At 42.3% G+C, this 24,764-nt stretch overlaps 1 pseudogene across 1 annotated transcript; it reads left to right on the top strand.

Annotated features, from left to right (window-relative positions):
• The first annotated feature begins 3,357 nt into the window (after positions 1 to 3,357).
• On the top strand, positions 3,358 to 24,449 carry LOC113463371 (putative disease resistance RPP13-like protein 1; annotated as a pseudogene). Its single transcript, XR_016413063.1, has 4 exons — positions 3,358 to 3,960; positions 4,009 to 5,446; positions 20,257 to 23,806; positions 24,024 to 24,449. The product of XR_016413063.1 is annotated as a putative disease resistance RPP13-like protein 1 (transcript).
• Positions 24,450 to 24,764: the final 315 nt, after the last annotated feature.

Raw genomic sequence — 24,764 nt, 5'->3', positions numbered from 1 at the left:
AGGGGTCTATTACCCCTTAGGCATGGGATTCATCTCTCCAAAAAGATTTGCCCCAACACATCTGAAGAGATTCAACGCATGAGCAGTATTCCTTATGCTTTTGCAATAGGGAGCCTCATGTATGCCATGCTATGTACATGACCTGATATAGCCCTTGCTGTGAGTGTCACTAGTAGATATCAGTCGAATCCAGGCGAAGAGCACTGGACAGCTGTGAAGAACATTCTTAAGTACTTAAGAAGAACTAAAAATTTGTTCTTGGTCTTTGGAGGAGCATCAAAGTTAAAGGTAAAAGGATACACAGATTCAGACTTTATGACTGATATTGATGATAGAAAGTCTACATCTGGATATGTGTTCTTGTGCAATGGTGGTACGGTAAATTGGAAGAGTTCCAAACAACCGATCATTGCTGATTCTACCATGGAAGCTGAGTATATCGCCGCCTCTGAAGCTGCAAAGGAAGCCTTCTGGTTCAAGAAGTTCATTGCAGAGCTAGATGTAATGCCATCAGATGCCATCACATTCTACTGCGATAATAATGGCGCCATGGCTCTCGCTAAGGAGCCAAAATCTCAACAGAAGTCCAAGCACATAGAGCGGCGTTTCCATCTCATACGCGACTATCTCGAGAAGAAATATGTCGAGGTACAGAGAGTAAACTCCGCGGACAACGTGGCAGACCCGCTCACTAAACAGCTAAGTCAGCAGAAGACTGAAACCCACCTTGAGAAGATGGGACTTAGATATATGGCTGATTGGCTTTAGTGCAAGTGGGAGATTGTTAGATGTATGCCCTAGAAGCCAATCTGGCAGACACATTATTTATTCTGGGACATAAATTTGTACTTGACTTTATTATTATTAAATAATAAATGGGCATCTTTTCATTCATATTGTTTATGTGTCTATGAATCGTCCAAGAAATTAATAAGATGATGATACATATTCTCAAGAGTTGAGAATTTGAGCCATGTATCATTGGTGATTAATTTCTAAATGCTCCTGATCAATGGATCATCACGAGGACGGTGATCGATCCGATCAGTGCACAGATCGCTTTTCTTATGGATGGACGAGACTCGAGTCCACAGTGTAGGGACAGGGTATTGAGCGTGACCAAGACAAGAAGTCACTTGGATGTCTATCCACTCGTCAGTGACTTACTTGATGTTGCAGTAGTGTGACTGGTCCTTTGACCTACGGTGCTTCGGCTACTCACAGTGAGGTTATTGTAGTTTGACTGCACATATACATGGTCTCTAGTCATATGGGTCCTTGTTGTGTAGATTGGATGCAGTAGGTTCACTGTAGGAGTAGGGTATGCACTTACATGGAATCTATCGACCTTGATAGAAGAGGAGTGATCCTATGTGATTTATTAGACAGAGTTCTAAGACCTTGGCCAGGGCAATAATATACAGTGGACAAAGAGTTTTCCACTATCGAACTCAAGTCGAATAAATCTAGACATATGACAGACGACGGGGTTTGACGAGTTATCCATGACCTCCGGTCTGTAGGGATCCACGATAGAAGGACTGTATCATACGATTGCTGCACCTAGAGGTTCATCATTCTATTCTGCTGGGTGGCCACTACATACTGCTAGGTGTCACTGGTGGATGGTGAGACTCACAGGGATCATCTCGATGGTCGATAATTCCTGGTGAGTTGAGTTGGAATTGTTTCCACCCATTGAAAGGAGTTTTCAATGATATTGTGATAGAGATCATAATATATCTCACTACCAGTCAGAATGGAACCTATGGGGTCACACACATTAGAGGTATTGACCGATCCAATGGTTGAATGTGATTAGGAATCACAAATAATCAATTAGATTGATAAATGAAAACCCGCTAAGAGTTAGTGGCTAGAAGAAGGAATAATTGCAATCGGATTGTAATTTAATTTAATTAATTGGATTTAATTAATTGGACTTGATCATGAGTCCTACTTGGAGTGGAAATCATGGAGTCCTAATTAGATTAGGATTTCAAATTAAATTAGAGTCCTACTTGGAATAGGATTTCTAATGTCCTAATTATTTTAGGGCTGAAATTTGAACAAGTCCTGATTAGATTAGGATTTTCTTAAGTCCTAATTAATTTTAAATTTAATATAATTAATTTCATGACTCCTAATTGGATTAGGATTGAAGAGTTCAATAGAGTCATGGTTCAATTAAGTCCTAATTAGATTAGGATTGGGAGGAAATTGAAATAGGTCCATACAAGTCCTATTTTGACTAGGATTGGACTCATGCACTAGACCCAAATTAAATCACCCATTAATTTGATTAAGTGGCAGATTTAAATGGATAAGAGGGAGGGGAATATGCCCCTCCCTTTGAGCCATGCGTGGGAGAAAAAGGAGGGGCGCATGCCCCTCCTAGGTGGCATGAAATAGAGATAAGGATGAGCTCCTAAAAAATAGGAGCCCATCTTTATCCCTTTGCAATTAAAAAGGGAGCAAGGAATTTCAGCCAAGATGAATGTTTTTCTCCTCATTCCAGCCGTGAGCACCCTCCTCCATCTTCCTCCTTTGAGCCACAATCAAGAGAAGAAAAAGAAAAGCTTGGGACGCCCTCTTCCTTCTTCATCTTGGTTCCAAAAAGGAAGAAAAAGAGAAAGGCTGCGGGTCTTGTTTTCTTCTTCCTAAATCCATCCTTCTTCTTCTTCCTCTCAAGCCAATCAAAGGTTGATTCAAAGGAGAGGACTTCAGCCATCATTAGCCTTCTCTGCAAGGGAGCTAGCACCCCGGGAAGATCCAAATGCTTCGATCGACTCACTACCTCGTGTGGATACTTGTAGAGGCCGGACGCGTGTGCGGCTTCCAACGAACCTTCTACAAATTCACGTAAATCAGATTTGCGGAGACCATCTACCGCACAAGGTGAAGATATGATCTTCTTAATGATTTTAAAATGGTTTAAAATAATTTAATTCTAATCTATCTAAAAATGAATGGTTTTAAATACGTTCATGCGATGAACGGATCCCGCATAGTTTTTTCGCTGCAATCTGAAAATTATTTCGAATTTTCATGGCATATGTGGGATCCTAACAGTTCAAACCCTACCTGGATCAATTTGTGGTAGTATTTATTGATGACATTCTAGTCTATTCAAAAAGTCCACAAGAGCATGAGGAGCATTTGAGGATAGTATTACAAACTCTTAGAGAAAACAAGCTTTATGGCAAGTTGCAGAAATGTGAGTTCTGGTTAAACAGTATCACCTTTCTCGGGCACGTGATCTCCAAGGATGGCATCTCTGTCGACCCAAAAAAAGTAGAGGCAGTAGTTGATTGGAGTAGACCTACTAATGTGTCCGAGGTGCGCAGCTTTTTGGGAATGGCGGGATACTATCGGAGATTCGTTGAGGGATTCTCTCGTATTGCCACGCCTCTATCTCGCCTAACCCAAAAGCAAGTAAAATTTGAATGGAAGGAGGATTGTGAGCTGAGTTTTCAGGAGTTGAAAAGACGATTGGTGACAGCTCCGATATTGGCCCTTCCATCTGGAACAGGAGGCTTCAGCATCTATAGTGATGCATCACACAAAGGTCTTGGCTGTGTTCTTATGCAGAATGAGAAGGTGATAGCCTATGCTTCTAGACAGTTGAAACCATATGAGCTGAATTACCCTACTCATGATTTGGAGTTAGCAGCTGTGATCTTTGCTTTAAAAATATGGAGGCACTATTTATATGGTGAACATTGTGAAATTTTTACGGACCACAAGAGCCTAAAGTATATCTATACTCAAAAGGAGCTGAATTTGAGGCAAAGAAGATGGCTAGAGCTATTAAAGGATTATGACTTAACTATTAATTACCATCCGGGAAAAGCAAATGTTGTGGCCGATGCTCTAAGCAGGAAATCTTCAAGTAAATTAGCGGCTTTGATCACTACACAAAGAAACATTTTGTTGGACCTAGAGAGATATGAGATTGAAGTATGACTGCATGATCCTCAGGTATGACTTGCTAATCTTATGGTACAGCCTACCTTGATTGAAAGGATTAAGTCATCTCAAAAAGAGGATTCAGAATTGCAGAGGGTAAGGGGAACAGTAGAGTCTGGTGTTCAAAGCGAATTCCATGTGCATGAGGATGGTTCCTTAAGATTCGGTAGCAGATTGTGCGTCCCTAAAGTCCCAGAATTAAGAAATGAAATTTTAGAGGAGGCTCATAGCTCGGCTTATACAATGCATCCAGGAGGCACAAAGATGTATCAGAATTTAAAGAAACATTTTTGGTGGAGTGGTATGAAAAGGGATATTGCTCAATTTGTAGTTCAGTGTCTAGTATGTCAGCAGGTAAAAGCAGAACATCAAAGACCTGCGGGACCATTACAGTCTCTACTTATTCCTCAATGGAAGTGGGAGCATATCACTATGGACTTTGTGACTAGCTTGCCAAAAACCCTACGAGGTAATGATGCCGTGTGTGTAATTGTTGACCGGCTAACCAAATCAGCACACTTTTTGCCTTTCAGAGTTGGTTTCTCCTTAAAGAGATTGGCATGCTTATATATAGAGCATATTGTGAAGTTGCATGGGGTCCCAGTTACCATTGTGTCAGACAGAGACAGTAGATTTGTATCACAGTTTTGGAAAAGTCTTCATAAGGCTCTTGGAACCAAATTGAGCTTTAGCACAGCTTTCCACCCCCAAACCGATGGACAGTCAGAAAGAACCATCCAGATCTTGGAAAACATGTTGAGAGCCTGTGTCATGGATCTAGGAGGAGCGTGGGATGGCCACTTATCACTAGTAGAGTTTGCTTACAATAATAGCTTTCAAGCAAGTATTCAAATGGCCCCTTTTGAGGCGTTGTATGGCCGGAAATGTCGATCTCCTATTTGTTGGGATGACGAGGACGAGAGAAAATTGTTGGGCCCAGAAATAGTACAACAGACTGTTGATAAGGTGCAAATGATCAGAGAACGACTCCGTACAGCTCAGAGTCGCCAGAAGAGTTATGCTGATAATAGAAGGAGAGAACTGGAATTTCAAATTGGAGATCATGTTTTCTTGAGAGTGTCACCTACAAAAGGTGTGATGAGATTTGGAGTTCGTGGCAAATTGAGCCCTAGGTATGTTAGGCCGTTTGAGATTTTGGACAAGGTTGGGGAGGTGGCGTATCGACTGGCTTTACCACCGGCTTTATCCGGTGTGCACAATGTTTTTCATGTGTCAATGTTGAAGAAATATGTCCCAGATCCGAGTCATGTGGTAGCATATGAGCCATTACATCTTCCGGAGGATTTGACCTATGAGGAGTTCCCGGTACGAATTGTGGATAGAAAAGATCAGGTACTACGACATCGAACCATTTCTTTTGTGAAGGTACAATGGAATAATCATACGGAAAGGGAGGCTACTTGGGAGCTCGAAGAAGAGATGAAAGCCAAGTATCCGCAGCTTTTTGAAACCTCAGGTATGTCAATTTCGAGGACGAAATTTTTTTTAGGGGGGGAGAATGTGAAGATCCACCTAGGATTGGGCCGGCCTCTGAATAAGGCGGCCCAATACAAAGAAAGAAAGGGGGGAGGGAGTATCCCGATCGGAATAGCCTCCCTCCCCTGTTTCAAATTTCTCCCCCTCCCGAATCCATCGGAGGGGAAGTTAGAGGGTGATTTAATCCTCCCATATCGGGCGAGGAACGCCTCCCTCCTCCTTCTAGGGCAACAACCGAGGGCCCTTCCACAAAAAAAAAAGGGATTGGGTTTTACCTTGCCGCGGAAGGGATCGGCCCATCGCTGTCGATCCGGTCGGGAGGACCTCGCCGGAGGCAAGGTGAGCATCTTCTTCTTCTCCTCCTTCTTCGTTTTTGGCCCTTGCTTCTTTGGGAATGAGGTCGGAAAGCCTCCAGAATGATGGAGAAGCCGAGCCGGTTCGGCCTTCTCCTCTTCCATTCCGGTCGGCCGGGTGTTAGATATATGCCCTAGAAGCCAATCTGGCTGACACATTGTTAATTCTAGGGACATAATTTTGTACTTGACTATTTATTATTGAATAAATAAAAGGCATCTTTTCATTCATATTATTTATGTGTCTATGAATCGTCCAAGAAATTAATAAGATGATGATGCATACTCTCAAGAGTTGAGAATTTGAGCCATGTATTATTGGTGATTAATTTCTAAATGCTCCTGATCAATGGATCATCACGAGGACGGTGATCGATCCGATCAGTGCACAGATCACTTTCATTCTGGATGGACGAGACTTGAGTCCACAGTGTAGGGACACTGAAGTGATAGTGCAGGTGCTTGTTAGAGAACAAGGGTACTGAGCGTGACCAAGACAAGAAGTCACTTGGATGTCTATCCACTCGTCAGTGACTTGCTTGATGTTGCAGTAGTGTGACTGGTCCTTTGACCTGCGGTGCTTCGGCTACTCACAGTGAGGTTATTGTAGTTTGACTGCACACATACATGGTCTCTAGCCATATGGGTCCATGCAGTGTAGATTGGCTGCAGTAAGTTCACTGTAGGAGTAGGGTATGCACCTATATGGAATCTATCGACCTTGATAGAAAAGGAGAGATCCTATGTGATTTATAAGACTGAGTTCGTAAGACCTCGGCCGGGGCAGTATGCACAGTGGAGAAAGAGTTTTCCACTCTCGAACTTAAGTCGAATAAATCTTCACATATGACAGACGATGGGGTTTGACGAGTTGTCCATGACCTCCGTCCTGTAGGGATCCACGATAGTAGGACTGTATCACACGTTAACTGCACCTAGAGGTTCATCATTCCATTCTGCTGGGTAGCCACTACATGCTGCTAGGTGTCACTGGTGGATGGTGGGACTCACAGGGATTATCTCGATGATCGATAAACTCTAATGAGTTGAGTTGGAATCGTTCCAACCCATTGAAAGGAGTTTTCAATGATATTATGATAGAGATCGCAATATATCTCACTACCAATCAGAATAGAACCTATGGGGTCACACACACTAGAAGTATTGACCGATCCGATGGTTGAAAAGTGATTATGAATCACGAGTAATCAATTCGATTGATAAGAAGTTGAAGAAGGAAAGGAAATTAATTAATTGGACTTGAAACAAGAGTCCTACTTCGAGTAGGATTCCTAGAGTCCTAATTGGATTAGGACTGAAAATTCTAGTTGGAGTAGGACTGGGATTCCTACTTAGAATAGGATTCCTGCAATCCTAATGAGATTAAGAGTTTTGAATCAAAATTGGATTCCTACTTGGAGTAGGATTCCTAGAGTCCTAATCGGATTAGGACTTCGGATTCAAATAGAGTCCTAATTAGATTAGAACTAAAATTAAATATGTCCTAATTTGGATTAGGGTTTCTTAAGTCACAATTAATTATTAATCTAATGAATCAATAAGACTCCTAATTGGATTAGGATTGAAGAGTTCAATTGAGTCAAAATTGATTTAAGTTCTAATTGGATTAGGACTTACCTAGATTGGATCCAAATTGGTTCACCCTTGGGCTAAGCCTAATTGGATTAGGGCTTGACCACATTAGGGCATTCCAATCCCTACCTAATATGGATTAGGGTTTACCATGAGGAGGGGGATAAGCCCCTCCCCTTTCCACGTGGAGAAGGGAGAAGAGACGGCGCCCCCTCTTAGGAAAGACATCAAGAGCTCCTAAATGTTAGGAGCTCCACATGTCTATAAAAAGGGACTTGTGGGCGGCACCTAGGGCATAGAAGAACCCTCTTCCTCCTTGCCGTACGCCTCCCTCTCCTCTCCTCTTGGTTCAGCCGCAAGCAAGGAAGATAAAAGCCAAAGGTGTTGGCGGCATCCTCTTCCTCCCTTCTTTCTTCCAACGCAGGGAAAAGAAAGAAGGCTGCGTGGGGATTCTTCTTCTTCCTCTTCTTCATCCTTCTTCTTCCTCCTCTCAAGCACAATCAAGGGTTGATTGAAAGAGAGGAAATCAGCCATCAAAAGAAGTCTTTGCAAGGGAGCTAGCACCCCGGGAAGACAAGAGAGCTTCGATCGGATCACTGCTTCGTGTGGATACCCGTAGAGGCCGGACATTTGAACGGCTTCAAGCGAACCTTCATCCTAGACCACGAACTTCAGTTTGCGGTGATCATCTACCCGCACAAGGTGAAGATCTGATCTTCCTAAAGTATTTAAAAAATTTTAATTCTTATCTAACTACGAACGGTTCATGAAACAACGTTCATATGATGAACGTCGATCCCGCTTATGCCGATTCCGCTGCCATCTGAATTTTTTGAAATATCAGCGGCATGGGCGGGTTCCCAACAGTGGTATCAGAGCCTAGGCTTCGTAGATTAAGGTAAGAATTAATTATCTAAAGGCTTATTAGATCTGAAAATTGAATGATCATGCATGCTGAAAATTTCTGCATGCAGATTTTTCAGGGTTGCTGAATTTTTGCATGCTGATTTTTATGTGATAAGATGATGATTCTAATTACATTGTTAATGAGATTACAAAGTTTAGAATCATGATTAGCATGATCAGCGACCTATGTCATGATATAATCAGTTAGTTTTCAGATCTGAAAATTATAATTGTTGCATATGGTGATAATCATAGGATTCAAACCCTTTTGGTATCAAATGTAATGACCTGCGATGTCATGTAATTTTTCAGATGCTTGCATGCATCTTATTTGATGTTTTGAGAGGCCTGCGTGCCTTCTAAAAGGAGATGTAATTTATTTTTATTTTTATTTTACATCTGGTTGTATTTCTGTGATGTGATGTACGTCAACGATCAAGTTGAAGACAAGGCATGAGATGAACAGGAGTCTAAGCAGTTGATGGCGATTGGATCAAGAGTTGGTCAAGGATCGAATCAAGGAGGCTTGGAACCAATTCAAGAGTTGAAGACCAGTTGATCGATTGACGTGCATGTGCTTGTAATACGACCTAACTAGAATCCATGATCATCACCTATTTAAAGTTTAGCTTTAATTATTGCTGCGATTATAACTGCCTGCAATGTGCCGTTTGCATGTGATGTGAATGTGAGTCGGGTAGATAGGTTTACATGTGATGTAGCAAACCCAATTGAGACCTAAATCAAAACCTCCTCAATCAAGTCGAGAGTGAACCGACATGAGCAAGTCATATTAGATTAATTGATCTAATTGGTGTCTAGGAAAGCATGAAAGGTGGTTACTTAATTAGGACCTTACTCTCTGAGTAAGGGGAGCCTCCCACCTGCTTACCTGGCCAATTGTTCGATTACCTCTTATGAAGAGCTCAAGTTGCAAACACTAAGACCTGATTAACCAATATTAAGTCAATAGGTCTTCCACTGTAGTAGAGCTGCTAAGGCCTTTCTGATGTTGATTTGTCTCGGCTGGACACAGTGGTCAAGTTGCATCGGGGGGCTGGACCTCTCTATAGACATGAGATGTTGTAGGGTAAAGGTGGGGTTGGGCACCAATAACTGTTAGGTGAGGACCCAATGACGACTTTATTCCTACGGTTATACGGTGGGCTGACTTAACTAAGAAATGGTACCAATAACTGTTAGGTGAGGTTTTCATGGCTTAGAGACCAAGTTACACTGCAACATGCTTGAGAAGCATTGTACAAGAGTTGTACATTCATCAATCTATGTGTCATCAATAACTGTTAGGTGAGGTGGCATGTAAATTGGTGGGACCGCAGTACCCACTAGAAATCCTAGTCGTGTGGGATTTCCGTTTTCCTACCAGAGGAGTGTGAGGGATTCGAGAACATAGTGGGAGTTACATTTGTTCTAAAAGACCTTAGAACAAATTAATGATCAAGTACAAAAGTCTAACTAGAATTTTTACTCTCTGCAGATACAATGTCAGCTTCAAACCCTTTGACCCGTATTCTTGAGACCAACCGACTGACCGGAACCAATTACAAAGACTGGCTTAGAAACCTCAAAATTGTTTTGGACTGTGAGAAAATAGGCTACATACTCGATTCAGATATCCCCACACTACCAACACGTCCTACTGATGTTCAGCGTGAGATGCATAAAAAGTGGTTGGATGATGACATTAGAGTAAAATGCTATATGATGGCATCCATGTCAAATGAACTCCAATGCCAGCATGAAAATATGAAGACTGCTAGGGACATACTGGCACACCTACAAGAGTTGTATGGTGAGCAGAGTCGCACAGCTCGTTTTGAAGTGTCCAAGAGGCTCTTCAAGACAAAGATGCGCGAAGGGCAGTCTGTCCATGATCACGGTCTGACTATGATCAAGGACCTAGAGAAGCTTGAGAAGCTCGGAATGAACATGCACAAGGAATTACAAGTGGATTTGATCCTACAGTCACTTCCTGATTCATTTGGTCAGTTTATAGTAAACTACCACATGAATAAAATTGAATGCACTAAGACTGAACTGATAAACATGTTGGTAACTGCTGAGGGAGCCTTGAAAAGTTTAAGGGGCAATGTCCTTGCTGCTGAATTGACTTCTGGTTCCAAGAGAAAGTCTACTTGGAAGAAAAAGAAGTCTGCTAAGAAGCAAAAGAAAGACAAGAAGCCAAAGAAGGAAGTTCAAAAGAAAAAGGCTAACGACAAAGGAAAATGTTTCCACTGCAATGTCGACGGCCACTGGAAGAGAAACTGTCCTTCATACCTCGAGAGCCTGAAGAACAAGAAAGGTGACACACCTTCAGAAGGTATAGACTTGCTCATAATTGAAACTAATCTAACGGTTTCTTCTACTTCTAGTTGGGTTATAGATTCTGGTTCTAGTGCTCATCTATGCACTACCATGCAGGGTCTAAAGAAAAGTAGAAGGCTGGCGGAAGGTGCGGTAACCCTTCGGGTTGGCAACGGGGCAAAAGTTGCTGCTGTGGCTATGGGCACCTACCATCTGCGACTACCGTCTGGTTTTAGTTTATTACTTAGAGACTGCTATTATGTACCTGTTGCTAGCAGAAATTTGATTTCTGTTTCATGTCTAGCACAGGAAGGTCATGTTTTTACTTTTGACAAAGACTGCTGTTCTATTTATTTTAGAAATAAAATAGTTGCACGTGGTTTCATGATCGACAGTCTCTATCATTTACATATGGATGTATCTGTGAATGTTACCGAGCAAGAAGTGAGTGCCAAAGGATCCAAAAGATCCAGGGATGAGATAAACCAAAGATATTTGTGGCACCTCAGGCTTGGCCATGTTGGAGAAGACAGAATGAACAAAATGGATAAAAATGGGCTTTTAGGCTCATTGACTTCCGAGTCATATCCAGTTTGCGAGTCCTGTCTTCAAGGAAAAATGGCTAGACTGCTCTTTGTAGGACATGGGGAGAGGACCACTGAAATACTTACCCTAGTACATACAGATGTATGTGGCCCATTCGATGTGCTAGCCAGGGGACGTTATTCTTACTTCATTACCTTTACCGATGATTATTCACGGTATGGGTATGTGTATCTTATGAGACACAAGTCTGAATCTTTTGAAAAGTTCAAAGAGTTCAAGAATGAAGTAGAAAAACAAACTGGAAAACCTCTTAAGGCTCTTCGATCAGATCGAGGAGGAGAATACCTTAGTGGGGAATTCCGGGACTATCTCAAGAAAAACGGCATAGTCTCACAGTGGACACCTTCGGGTACACCTCAACTCAACGAGGTGTCAGAGAGGAGGAATCGGACCCTATTGGATATGGTCAGGTCCATGATGAGCTTCACTGATTTACCTATGTTTCTTTGGGGAGATGCCTTACTCACAGCGATTTATTTATTGAATAGAGTTCCCTCTAAATCAGTTCCTACCACACCGTATGAGATATGGCATGGTAAGAAACCAAGTCTGGGTCATCTCAAGATTTGGGGATATCCGGCCCACGTCAAGAGACTACAGGCGGACAAACTAGAGGCTAGGACCATAAGTGCTCGTTTTATAGGATATCCTAAAGAGTCATTAGGATACAATTTTTACATCTCAGAGGATCACAATGTGTTTGTGAGCCGTCATGCCATCTTCTTGGAAAATCAGTTTATCCTTGATAAAAGCAGTGGGAGGAAAATTGAGCTTGAAGAGAAAGTCTCTGAAAAGCAACGAGTCATGGATCCTATTGAACCCATTCATACAGAGCCAGTACACGATGTCCCTCGACCACCTCGTAGATCTAGTAGGGTCTCCCATCCTCCCGATAGATACTTAGGTATACTAGAAGAGGATACCGAGGAAATGTTCCTAGTGGAAGATAGGGATCACATACAGGATCCCAAAACCTACAACGAGGCGATATCTGATTTCGATTCCGAGAAATGGCTGGAAGCCATGAAGTCAGAGTTAGACTCCATGCATTCTAACCAAGTCTGGACCTTAGTAGAGCCACCAGAAGGTATTGTACCTATTGGATGCAAATGGATCTACAAAAGGAAAATAGGTTCGGATGGAAAGGTAGAGACCTATAAGGCAAGGCTTGTGGCGAAAGGGTATAGTCAGCGCGAAGGCATTGACTATCAGGAGACTTTTTCACCTGTAGCCATGCTAAAATCCATCCGAACATTGCTTGCTATTGCAGCATTTCATGATTATGAAATCTGGCAGATGGATGTGAAAACTGCTTTCCTGAATGGATATCTTGATGAAGATATCTATATGGAACAGCCTTTGGGTTTCACTTCCAGTGATGGAGATCACAAGGTCTGCAAGCTGCAAAGGTCCATCTATGGACTAAAGCAAGCGTCTCGGAGTTGGAACACTCGTTTCGATGACGCAATCAAAACGTTTGATTTCATCAAAAACGAAGAGAAACCGTGTGTTTACAAAAAGGTTAGTGGGAGCGCTGTCGTATTTCTCGTACTGTACGTGGACGACATCCTACTGATAGGGAATGATATTCCCATGCTAACCTCGGTCAAGGTCTGGTTGTCAAAAGAATTCTCCATGAAAGACCTTGGGGAAGCATCCTATATTTTGGGAATAAAGGTCTATAGAGATAGATCTAAAAGGATGCTTGGCCTTTCACAGAAGATGTACATAGAGGAGGTGCTGAAGAGGTTCAGCATGGAAAACTCCAAGAGGGGTCTCTTACCCCTTAGGCATGGAATTCATCTCTCCAAGAAGATGTGCCCCAACACATCTGAAGAGATTCAACGCATGAGCAAGATTTCCTATGCATCGGCAATAGGAAGCCTCATGTATGCCATGCTATGTACACGACCTGATATAGCTCTTGCTGTGAGTGTCACAAGCAGATATCAGTCGAATTCAGGTGAAGAATACTGGACAGCTGTGAAGAATATTCTTAAGTACTTGAGAAGAACTAAAGATTTATTCTTGGTTTTTGGAGGATCATCAGAGTTAAAAGTAGAAGGGTACACAGATTCAGACTTCATGACTGATGTCGATGACAGGAAGTCAACATCTGGATATGTGTTCTTGTACAATGGTGGTACGGTGAATTGGAAGAGTTCTAAACAACCGATCATTGCTGATTCTACTATGGAAGCTGAATACATCGCCGCCTCTGAAGCTGCTAAGGAAGGCTTCTGGTTCAAGAAATTCATTGCAGAGTTGGACGTGATGACATCAGATGCCATAACACTCTACTGCGATAATAATGGCGCCATAGCCCTTGCTAAGGAGCCAAGGTCTCATCAGAAGTCTAAGCATATAGAGCGGCGCTTCCATCTCATACGCGACTATGTTGAGAAGAAATATGTAGAGGATCAGAGAGTAGACTCCGCGAATAACGTGGCAGACCCGTTCACTAAGCAGCTAAGTCAGCAAAAGACTGAAGCCCACCTTGAGAAGATGGGGCTTAGATATATGACTGATTGGCTTTAGTGCAAGTGGGAGATTGTTAGATGTATGCCCTAGAAGCCAATCTGGCTGACACATTGTTAATTCTAGGGACATAATTTTGTACTTGACTATTTATTATTGAATAAATAAAAGGCATCTTTTCATTCATATTATTTATGTGTCTATGAATCGTCCAAGAAATTAATAAGATGATGATGCATACTCTCAAGAGTTGAGAATTTGAGCCATGTATTATTGGTGATTAATTTCTAAATGCTCCTGATCAATGGATCATCACGAGGACGGTGATCGATCCGATCAGTGCACAGATCACTTTCATTCTGGATGGACGAGACTTGAGTCCACAGTGTAGGGACACTAAAGTGATAGTGCAGGTGCTTGTTAGAGAACAAGGGTACTGAGCGTGACCAAGACAAGAAGTCACTTGGATGTCTATCCACTCATCAGTGACTTGCTTGATGTTGCAGTAGTGTGACTGGTCCTTTGACCTGCGGTGCTTCGGCTACTCACAGTGAGGTTATTGTAGTTTGACTGCACACATACATGATCTCTAGCCATATGGGTCCATGCAGTGTAGATTGGCTGCAGTAAGTTCACTGTAGGAGTAGAGTATGCACCTATATGGAATCTATCGACCTTGATAGAAAAGGAGAGATCCTATGTGATTTATAAGACTGAGTTCGTAAGACCTCGGCCGGGGCAGTATGCACAGTGGAGAAAGAGTTTTTCACTCTCGAACTTAAGTCGAATAAATCTTCACATATGACAGACGATGGGGTTTGACGAGTTGTCCATGACCTCCGTCCTGTAGGGATCCACGATAGTAGGACTGTATCACACGTTAACTGCACCTAGAGGTTCATCATTTCATTCTGCTGGGTAGCCACTACATGCTGCTAGGTGTCACTGGTGGATGGTGGGACTCACAGGGATTATCTCGATGATCGATAAATCCTAATGAGTTGAGTTGGAATCGTTCCAACCCATTGAAAGGAGTTTTCAATGATATTGTGATAGAGATCGCAATATATCTCACTACCAGTCAGAATAGAACCTATGGGGTCACACACACTAGAAGTATTGACCGATCCGATGGTTGAAAAGTGATTATGAATCACGAGTAATCAATTCGATTGATAAGAAGTTGAAGAAGGAAAGGGAATTAATTAATTGGACTTGAAACAAGAGTCCTACTTCGAGTAGGATTCCTAGAGTCCTAATTGGATTAGGACTGGAAATCCTAGTTGGAGTAGGACTGGGATTCCTACTTAGAATAGGATTCCTGCAATCCTAATGAGATTAAGAGTTTTGAATCAAAATTGGATTCCTACTTGGAGTAGGATTCCTAGAGTCCTAATCGGATTAGGACTTCGGATTCAAATAGAGTCCTAATTGGATTAGAACTAAAATTAAATATGTCCTAATTTGGATTAGAATTTCTTAAGTCACAATTAATTATTAATCTAATGAATCAATAAGACTCCTAATTGGATTAGGATTGAAGAGTTCAATTGAGTCAAAATTGATTTAAGTTCTAATTGGATTAGGACTTACCTAGATTGGATCCAAATTGGTTCACCCTTGGGCTAAGCCTAATTGGATTAGGGCTTGACCACATTAGGGCATTCCAATTCCTACCTAATATGGATTAGGGTTTACCATGAGGAGGGGGATAAGCTCCTCCCCTTTCCACGTGGAGAAGGGAGAAGAGACGGCGCCCCCTCTTAGGAAAGACATCAAGAGCTCCTAAATGTTAGGAGCTCCACATGTCTATAAAAAGGGACTTGTGGGCGGCACCTAGGGCATAGAAGAACCCTCTTCCTCCTTGCCGTACGCCTCCCTCTCCTCTCCTCTTGGTTCAGCCGCAAGCAAGGAAGATAAAAGCCAAAGGTGTTGGCGGCATCCTCTTCCTCCCTTCTTCCTTCCAACGCAGGGAAAAGAAAGAAGGCTGCGTGGGGATTCTTCTTCTTCCTCTTCTTCATCCTTCTTCTTCCTCCTCTCAAGCACAATCAAGGGTTGATTGAAAGAGAGAAAATCAGCCATCAAAAGAAGTCTTTGCAAGGAAGCTAGCACCCCGGAAAGACAAGAGAGCTTCGATCGGATCACTACTTCGTGTGGATACCCGTAGAGGCCGGACATTTGAACGGCTTCAAGCGAACCTTCATCCTAGACCACGAACTTCAGTTTGCGGTGATCATCTACCCGCACAAGGTGAAGATCTGATCTTCCTAAAGTATTTAAAAAGTTTTAATTCTTATCTAACTACGAACGGTTCATGAAACAACGTTCATGCGATGAACGTCGATCCCGCTTATGCCGATTCCGCTACCATCTGAATTTTTTGAAATATCAGCGGCATGGGCGGGTTCCCAACAGTCGTAGGGCATGGCACGGCCAGCCATCGCCGGGCGTGGCACCACCGGCACGCCACAGACCGACGACCATGGAGCGTCGCCGGCCGTGGGCCACCTGCAGCCGAACCCTCTCCTCCCCTTTCCGTCGGGAAGAAGGAAGAAGAGAGAAAGAGAAAGGGGCTTCCCGTCCCCTTCCTCTTATTATATTTCTCTCCCTCTCCGATTTATTTCTAGTTTGGGCTCTCTCTCTAAACTTAGATCCAGGGAGATTAGTGTTTTGAGGGTTCTGGGTTATCATTTATCCTGAGTAAATTTTAATATTACTTGATTCTATAGGAGAACAATCTATTGCACGAGAGGACGCTGGGCGGAGTCCTGCGTATCCGAATTTATAGATTGCCGTGAGGGCGGGTGATTAGTCTGTCTGAGTTAACAAAGGTAAGAATCCTTGTACGCCAATCCTACATGATATAAATATTTTGCACTATATATATATGTTTGATATGCTATGATCCAGACAAAGCAAAATGGTTTTTATATTTAAATTATATTTTGATCGTCTTTGCTTGTGATTGGTATAATGATGGATGCATGCATGCGCATAACCTACACCTGCAAAATTTGACTGATGGATGTGGTGCTCTAAACTAACCATGTGATATTGGTTGCCCCGTCACGGGCTGGAAACATGACTGTGGTTAGTTTATAGCCGAAATAAATAAAAGAAAATTGATGTGTAGATCTAAACTAGATTGTATGAAAAGGAACTTTGGGTTTATCTTGTTATTATGGCATGCCCCGTCACAGGCTGAAAATGTGATATTTTGGTAGGCCCCCTCACAGGCTAGAAATGTGGAACTATAATGTGCAGACCCCGCCACAGGCTGAAAATGTGATACTTTGGCAGGCCCCATCACAGGCTAGAAATGTGGAACTATAATGTGCAGGCCCCGCCACAGGCTGAAAATGTGATAATTTGGTTGCCCCACCACAGGCTGAGAAATGTGACCGAGATTTGACCCAAAGTCGGAAAGATAATTAAACCGGATCAAGTTGAAGAAAAGACATTGAAACTATAATACAGGTTTATGAGCTATCATATGCTATATATTTCTTGTGTGGCTGGACTTTTATTGATGTTTGATGGACATACTTATATCGATTATTTGAGCTTGATAGCCGGTTTATGACTTCATGATATGTGCTTTGACTTGTCGTGGTTTTCAGATTTTTATTATTTTTGTGTTGGTGTGGATGTGTAGGGATTCTTACTGGGCTGTAAAGCTCATCCCCTTTTCTTCTTTCTTTTTATCAGAGTTGCAGGATGCTTAGATTTGGATGGGATGGGCGCAGAGTGCAAGTATCAGAGTCATTAGCTAGTTAGTTTGTTTGTCCTTCTTTGATGTCGATGAACATTTGAAGATCTTGTAATTGAACTAATTTGTTTATTTGGACATGTCGGACTGCTCTATTTGAATTACTAGATTAATTGTGCATTTATTGGAATTTTTGTTAATCATAGGCCTTGCATGATCTTTAGGGCACTGCTCTAGAGCCCATGCGGCCGGTCGCGTACCGAACCCGGGTGCTGGGTTCGGGGCGTGACACATTAATTCCTTTTTCCATCTTATATCCGGCGTAGACTAACCATGGTCACGTTTCCGGCCCGTGACAGGGCAACCAATATAACATGGTTAGTCCATACCACCACATTCATAAATTCAATTATGTAGGTATAAGATATACACATACATGCATCCATCATACTACCAATCACAAGCCAACCCGATCAAAATATAATAAAATATATAACTATTTTGCTTTGTCTGGATCATAGTATATCAAACATATATGATGCAAAAATATTTATATCATGCAGGATTGGCGTACAAGGATTCTTACTCTTTACTGACAACCCAGACAGACCACCGTGATCTACGAACTAGGGTGCACAGAACCCTGCTCAATGTCTCTTTGTCCAACAGTTTGTTACCCTACAGAATCAAATCAATATTAAAAATTATCCGGAGTATCTGACAACCCAAAACCCTCCATTGACCCACGACTATCCAGCAATCCGTACAAACAATGATCTCCTCGGATCAAACTAGAGAGAGAAAACTCCAATCTAGAGAGAGAAACTGGAGAGAGAGAATCTAGAGAGAAAACCCATAGAGGGAGAAAGTCTCATATAGAGAGTCCCAAGAGATTGAAACATAGAGAGAGAAACAGGAGAGAGAAATCAAGGGAGAGGAGAGAGAAAGAGAGGAGAGCGGAAGAAGAGAAGGAAGAAGAGAGAGAGACCGTCTCTCTCCTCTCTTAACGTTCGGCCGCCTCTTTCCCCTCCCCCCCCCCCTCGGAGGTCCAAGGGGCGGTGGCCATGGCGGCCCGGCCCCCACTTGACAGCGGCCCCAGCCCCGGCCAAACCGGCGGCTGGCAGTGCCGAAACAAGAGGGATGAGGACCGAAACAGGGATGCCTTGTTTCGGCGATTTTCTGGTGCTGCATCGGCTCCAATCACGATGAACAAGGCCGGAAACAACAGAAAAGAAAGGGAAGGAGAAAGAGGAGCCTTACCTCAGTCCGGTGAGATTGTTCTTATTTTATTATTGGAGCCTAAACTCTTTTTCATCTTAACTCTTTGTTTATGATCCAAGAAAAAGATCCTTAATGTATATGATTCTCTAGCTTAACCTAGAGAAGATACTTTGTAAGCCTATTATTATTGATAGTGGAGGTTTGAGGTGGACTTAGGTCCAATAGTTTTTCCTCATATTGGAGGATTTTCCACCTAAAATTCTTGTCTTTTGCTTGTGTCTCTTGTGGTTTGCATTTGGTAGTTCTTGCATTGATCAATTATTGTGGTATTCTCATTCTACTCGCACAAATATAGGAAAGTTGTTTGTCTAGTCTTTTCTAACAAGTGGTATCAGAGCAAGGTTTTGGGCCTACAAGGTGTTTGATAAAATTCATGTTACACCAGATCATTATTTTAGAATTCATGTGGACCCCTTAAGAGATAAGGCTAGCATAAATTATAAAATCGGGTTCATATACTTCTATTATGTATCTGTGGCTGGCTTTTATCTTTGTAAGGTGTCCTCCACATTATTGTACATCTAACGTGACAGTGATGGCCTATTTTGTCCTATCACATTACGTGGAAGAAGAACAAGATTACTTCACGTTATCATCAAACCAGTGGCTTGCACCAATTATTTTCTATGTTTACCATAATTACATCTTCCACAATGTCTATCTCATCCAAATCTAATTTTCGTGCTTCAATAATGACTTGCACTTGGGTTGAGCCTTGAACTTCTTCGTGAACAGCACATTCAATAGGAATAGAGGGAGAAAAAAAAGGGTTTATAAATACTGCCAAATGGGTTTTTTTTTTTAAAAAAAATCGGGTTTAGTAAACCAATCTACTTAAAATACATCCATATCAATCATAAAATAAAATATGTAAAAAAATCTGAAAATATATCTAAGACAGCAATTCAAAATATGGTTGGTGTATGATTAGCCATATTCTTTCATGTCGTTGTCCAGGTGGATCAGCATGACAAGAATTTTTTCTCCATCTTGAATAGGCGCAAGTTGGGGGAGAGATGCCGAAACCAAAGCATATAATATCGTAACAGAGAAAAGAAAAGGAGATGTCTAGGTCCCCACTGTGGAAGAAGTTCAATAGCAAGTGATTCCTCTCATGGCAACCTTTCTAGGTAATAGTGTTGTTCAACATCAAAGGGCAAGCTATTTGACATTATAAAGTTGCAACTTGGAGTCTAGCGTCATCTCCGAAATCTTTTCTTGACCAGTTGCGAGATTTTCGTACCTAACGCGCTATATTTCATTCAATTGATGCAGTGGCAGACGCGCACCGTATTAGATTGACATTGTAAACTTGCAACTTGAGTCTAGCGTCATCTCCAAAATATGGATTTGTCCAGTCACGATATTTTCGTACCTAACGCGCTATATTTTATTTTATTTTATTTTATTTTATTTTATTTTATTGCTAAAAACGCTATATTTTATTCAATAGATGCACTGGTAGACGATGTCTTCTTTCGTTTCCGTCCACGAGCACGCGGTCTTCAATTGATGCACCTTGTCTATAGGTCTAATCACACCGCTTAAAATTGCAAGCTAGGAACAAGGCCGAGCGAGCAAGCTTCCTGTCTTCAGGTCACGGAGAGCAAGACTACCGCTGTGCACCCGGAGTGTCCTCCAATATGGATATGGGGATGATCGGAATGATAGTCGGAGGATGGTTTGCAACCTGCGTCGTAAATAAACTGGCTGAGAAGGTTTCGCTGCATTTGGACGACCAATATGATCTGCTCACGGGTGCGAAGGCTATGGCGGAGGATGTGACGGCTAGACTTCCTCGTATCCGAGCCGTGATCCAGGCAGTGGAGGGGAGGCCGATCAGGGATCCAGCTCTGGCCGCATGGCTGAGGCAACTCAAAGATGCTGCCTACGAGGCTGACGACCTGCTGGATGAGTTTGAATTCAAGGAGCTTCATGATAAGCTACACAGCAAGAGCAAGGTGAGTGACTTCGTATCCCCCGCTGTTAAGCTTCTCAAGCATTTTATAATGTCCGACGATGACCTGAAAAACTTGAAAAATCTTGCGGGAAATCTTGAAAAGATTTATCTTGATATCAATTGTATGGAAGAACAATTAAAGGACTACAACTCACAGCAGAGGAGTGTGACCAGAGAGACCAGCTCGATTATCCAGGACATTGTGGTTGGGAGAGACATAGAGAGAGACATGATATTAGATATGTTGTTGCATTTAGCTGATGAACCGGAATCTAGCATCAAAAGTGGGACTGGGAGTAGTAGCTACCCTAGTGTTGGTGTTCTTCCTATAGTAGGCATTGGGGGTGTTGGCAAGACTACCCTGGCTCAACTTATTTATAATGATGAAAGAGTAGCAAGGCATTTTGAGCTGAGGAAGTGGGTCTATGTGTCTGACGATTTTGATGTCAAGCGGATTTCTAAATAGCTGGCGTATGACTCGGAGCTCGCCCGGATCTCGGACGATAGTAGTTTGGATGGCATTCTAGGGAAAGTTGGAGATGCTACGAGGAACAAGAGGTTTTTGTTTGTCCTTGATGATGTGTGGGATGAGACAGGTAGCAAGTGGAGAGAACTCCGTGGTGCCTTGATATCTGGAGCGAAAGGAAGCATGGTTCTGGTGACAACACAGAGTCCAGTAGTAGCAGAAGTTATGGGCACGATGGACCCGATAGAATTGAAGAGCCTACAGGAAGATGACTATTGGATACTTTTCGAACATTGTGCGTTCGGTGAAAAAATTCTTGAGGAAGAGAGAAGGGAAAAATTGCAAACAATAGGAAGGAAAATATCTGAAAAACTACATGGTTTACCTCTAGCTGGGAAGGTACTGGGAAGTTTATTGAACTCCAAACTGGATGAGGATTACTGGAAGATGATCTTAGAAAGTGAGTGGTGGGAACATGAATATGTTTTAGATAATATCCTTCCATCTCTGGCTTTAAGTTACGAACACTTGAATGCAAATCTCAAGCAATGCTTCGCTTACTGTTCCATATTTCCCAGGAGCTATGTTTTCGAAAAGGACCGGTTGGTCCAGATGTGGATGGCTCAAGGCTTTATCCAGAACAAGAGTCGGGTAAGAATGAGAATGGAGGACATCGGGGGTCAGATATATGACGAATTAACTAGCAGGTACTTCTTTCTACCAACTCTGAATGACAAGTATGTGATGCATGATCTGATAAGAGAATTGGCAGTTTTTGTTTCGTTGGATGAATGTTTGGTCATCAGCGATGAGAAAGGAGAAATTCCAGAGACAATTCGCCACCTGACTCTAAGGACTGATAAAAAAATGGATGCAATTATGGACACGTGTAGACTTCAAAACCTACGGTCCATTTTATTCTTTGGTGATAATGATTCTGAAAGATTTTACAGTTTTCTTGATGGCATGTTAAAACAATCAAAAAGCTTGCGTGTTTTGGATTTATCTTACAGTCAGGTGAAGCTGAAGAAGCTACCGGATGCTATCAGTGGGTTATCACATCTACGGTACTTAGATGTCTCCTGCACTAAGATCAAACAGCTGCCCAAATCATTTGGTAGGCTTTGCCATCTTCAAGTTTTGAGGATGCGATCCTGCCACCTTAAAAGGTTACCCGAAGACATGAACAAATTAATCAACTTGCGGCATTTATATGGAGAAGCAGACACAATTTCTCTAATTACTGGGATTGGAGATCTTATCAACCTTCAAGAATTAGAGGAATTCCGAGTCACAAAGAAAAGGCGACATGAGATTGGAGAGTTGAAGGGCTTGCGAAATCTTCGGAGACGGCTTGCGATCAAGAATCTTGAGAATGTCAATAGTAAGGAGGAGGCCATGGAGGCGATGTTGGAAGACAAAGAACACCTAACTGCATTGCATTTAGTAAAGAATTTAGATGCAAGAAGACTTCCTGATGCGGAGAAGGAGATATTTGAAGGCCTCCAACCACATCCCAGTCTTAAAGAGCTGACGATCAAGGGCTACGGAGGTACCAGATTTCCAACTTGGATGGTGGAAAGCAAGTTTCTCACCAATCTAGAATTTATTTCTCTAGATTCTTGTGGCAGGTTGAAGAGTCTGCCGCCACTAGGGCAGCTGCCTTTCCTCAAGGAACTTCATCTTGCTAACATGCCTGCCGTAAAACGAATTGGTCGTGAATTTTATGGTGACACTGGTGTGGCATTTCCATCCCTCGAGGCACTAACATTTAAGGACTTCAAGGAATGGGAGGAATGGTTGGAAGCAGATGGCGCACAATTTTTACCTCGGCTTCATGCACTCGAACTCCATAGATGCTTCAAGCTAGGGAAAGTACCCCTCCTCTTCCTGTCCTCATCGCTTGTTGAGCTCAGCCTCGTAGAATGTGGTGACTTCGGCAATGCACTGCCCGGATGTTTGCAGAGTCTCACATCTCTCACCAAGCTACACATCCAGTTTTACCACGCCCAAGTATCTCTTTGTTTATCAAATTTGAGTTCTCTCAAACATTTGGAACTTTGGGATTGCCCGGAGATGAAGTTAGTTGGGGGGGGGTTACAGTTCCTTACTACACTTGAAAGACTAGAACTCACAAGATGTCCGAAGCTCATCGAGTCCTCAGAACCTGTGCAGCTCCACGAGGAGCAGGGACTGCGAACTCTTAATGGTCTCACCATAGACCACACGGTCCTACTTCAAAATCTGTGGATTCTGTTGGGAAGCCTCCCCTCACTGCAACGGATGCATATTCGTTGGTGTCATGGTATGACCAACTTTACAAGGGAACAGGAGCTATGGTTCCAGCAACTGACATCCCTTCAAAGTATGCATATAACTGACTGCCATAGTCTTGAAAGCCTACCTATTTTGGCAAATATTCCCTCTATCAGGAAGTTATCTATACTCACCTGCCCTAAGGTTAGGGCACTACCAGGGAATGGCTTGCCTACTTCGCTCGAAGAATTACACATCGGTGCATGCCCTTTTTTGAAGGACCGATGCCAAAGAGGAGGAGATGACTGGCCAAAGATTGCTCACATACCTTTCGTACATATTGATTCTGAAACCATACAAATGCCGTGAAAAGAGAATTCGATGCCACTCCTACATCCATTCTTCAGGTAACCTTCAAGTTCTGTACATAGATACATGGACACGTATATATCCTAGTTACATTTTTGCATTGTTTTTGTATTAGTGACTCCAGATTACAACTATATACAAGGATAATAGCTTCACAAAGTCCTTATTTTCTAGCTTTTTTCTTCGTTTTGTTTAGTCGGTTCATATTTCCGTAGCTTTAATAAATATCCTCATTATCTTTTTTTGATGGAGCAGCGAAACAGCCACCCAGATTTATTAAGAAAGTAAAAATACAGGGAAGTTATACGAAGAGGGGGGAGGTGGAAGATTAGAGGTTTGCAGGATCTGGAAACACTAAGATCAGAATAACAAAACAGAGGATCTGAAAACGCTCTTGCAAGGAAAAGGAAACCAGTCTCTGAAATTCGGCTGAGTAAAACATGAAGATGTAATTTCCTTTTACAGCACTGGATGTAATTTAATTATTAACAAGTTGTTTAAGCACGCATTTAATGTTTCGGTCGATAACTCATGTTTCAATTGTTCCTTGAAATATCTTTGTTGGTGCAAATCTCTGCGAGAAATCAACTCACCTTGTATTCCTCCGCACAGACTTGCTAGCCATGCATCTGTGACAAGCTTGTTTTAATTAAGAGGTTTGCTAGTTCAGCTATTCCTATTGATCTCAGCTAGCCGCCTATGTCTTGCATCTGAGCTTATGCTATTAATATTTACTAGGTTTCTTGAGTTCTGACGGTACTGTGTGTTTACAGTTGCTTCAGTATGGTGCTAAGTTCATGCTGCATTCAATTTTCTCAAATCCTTTCACAGGCACCAGTTCTGGATATTGTAGTACAGGTTCGTTTCACCGGTCACTTCCAATCCTTGAGCGACCTGGGGTCTACAGAACTTTCAGTAGGTCCCCTTGCGGATCTTCTTTCTATTTGAGAACTTCACAGCCAATGAATTCTTCACATGGAAGCCGAGCCCTCCAAG

This window comes from Phoenix dactylifera, chromosome 1 (assembly GCF_051530095.1).
Source record: "Phoenix dactylifera cultivar Ajwa chromosome 1, Ajwa_hap1_PhDact_Kaust_v1.1, whole genome shotgun sequence".
Lineage (NCBI taxonomy): Eukaryota > Viridiplantae > Streptophyta > Magnoliopsida > Arecales > Arecaceae > Phoenix > Phoenix dactylifera.
Note: the sequence above shows the minus strand (reverse complement) of the source record. Positions and strands in the feature narration are given on the sequence as shown.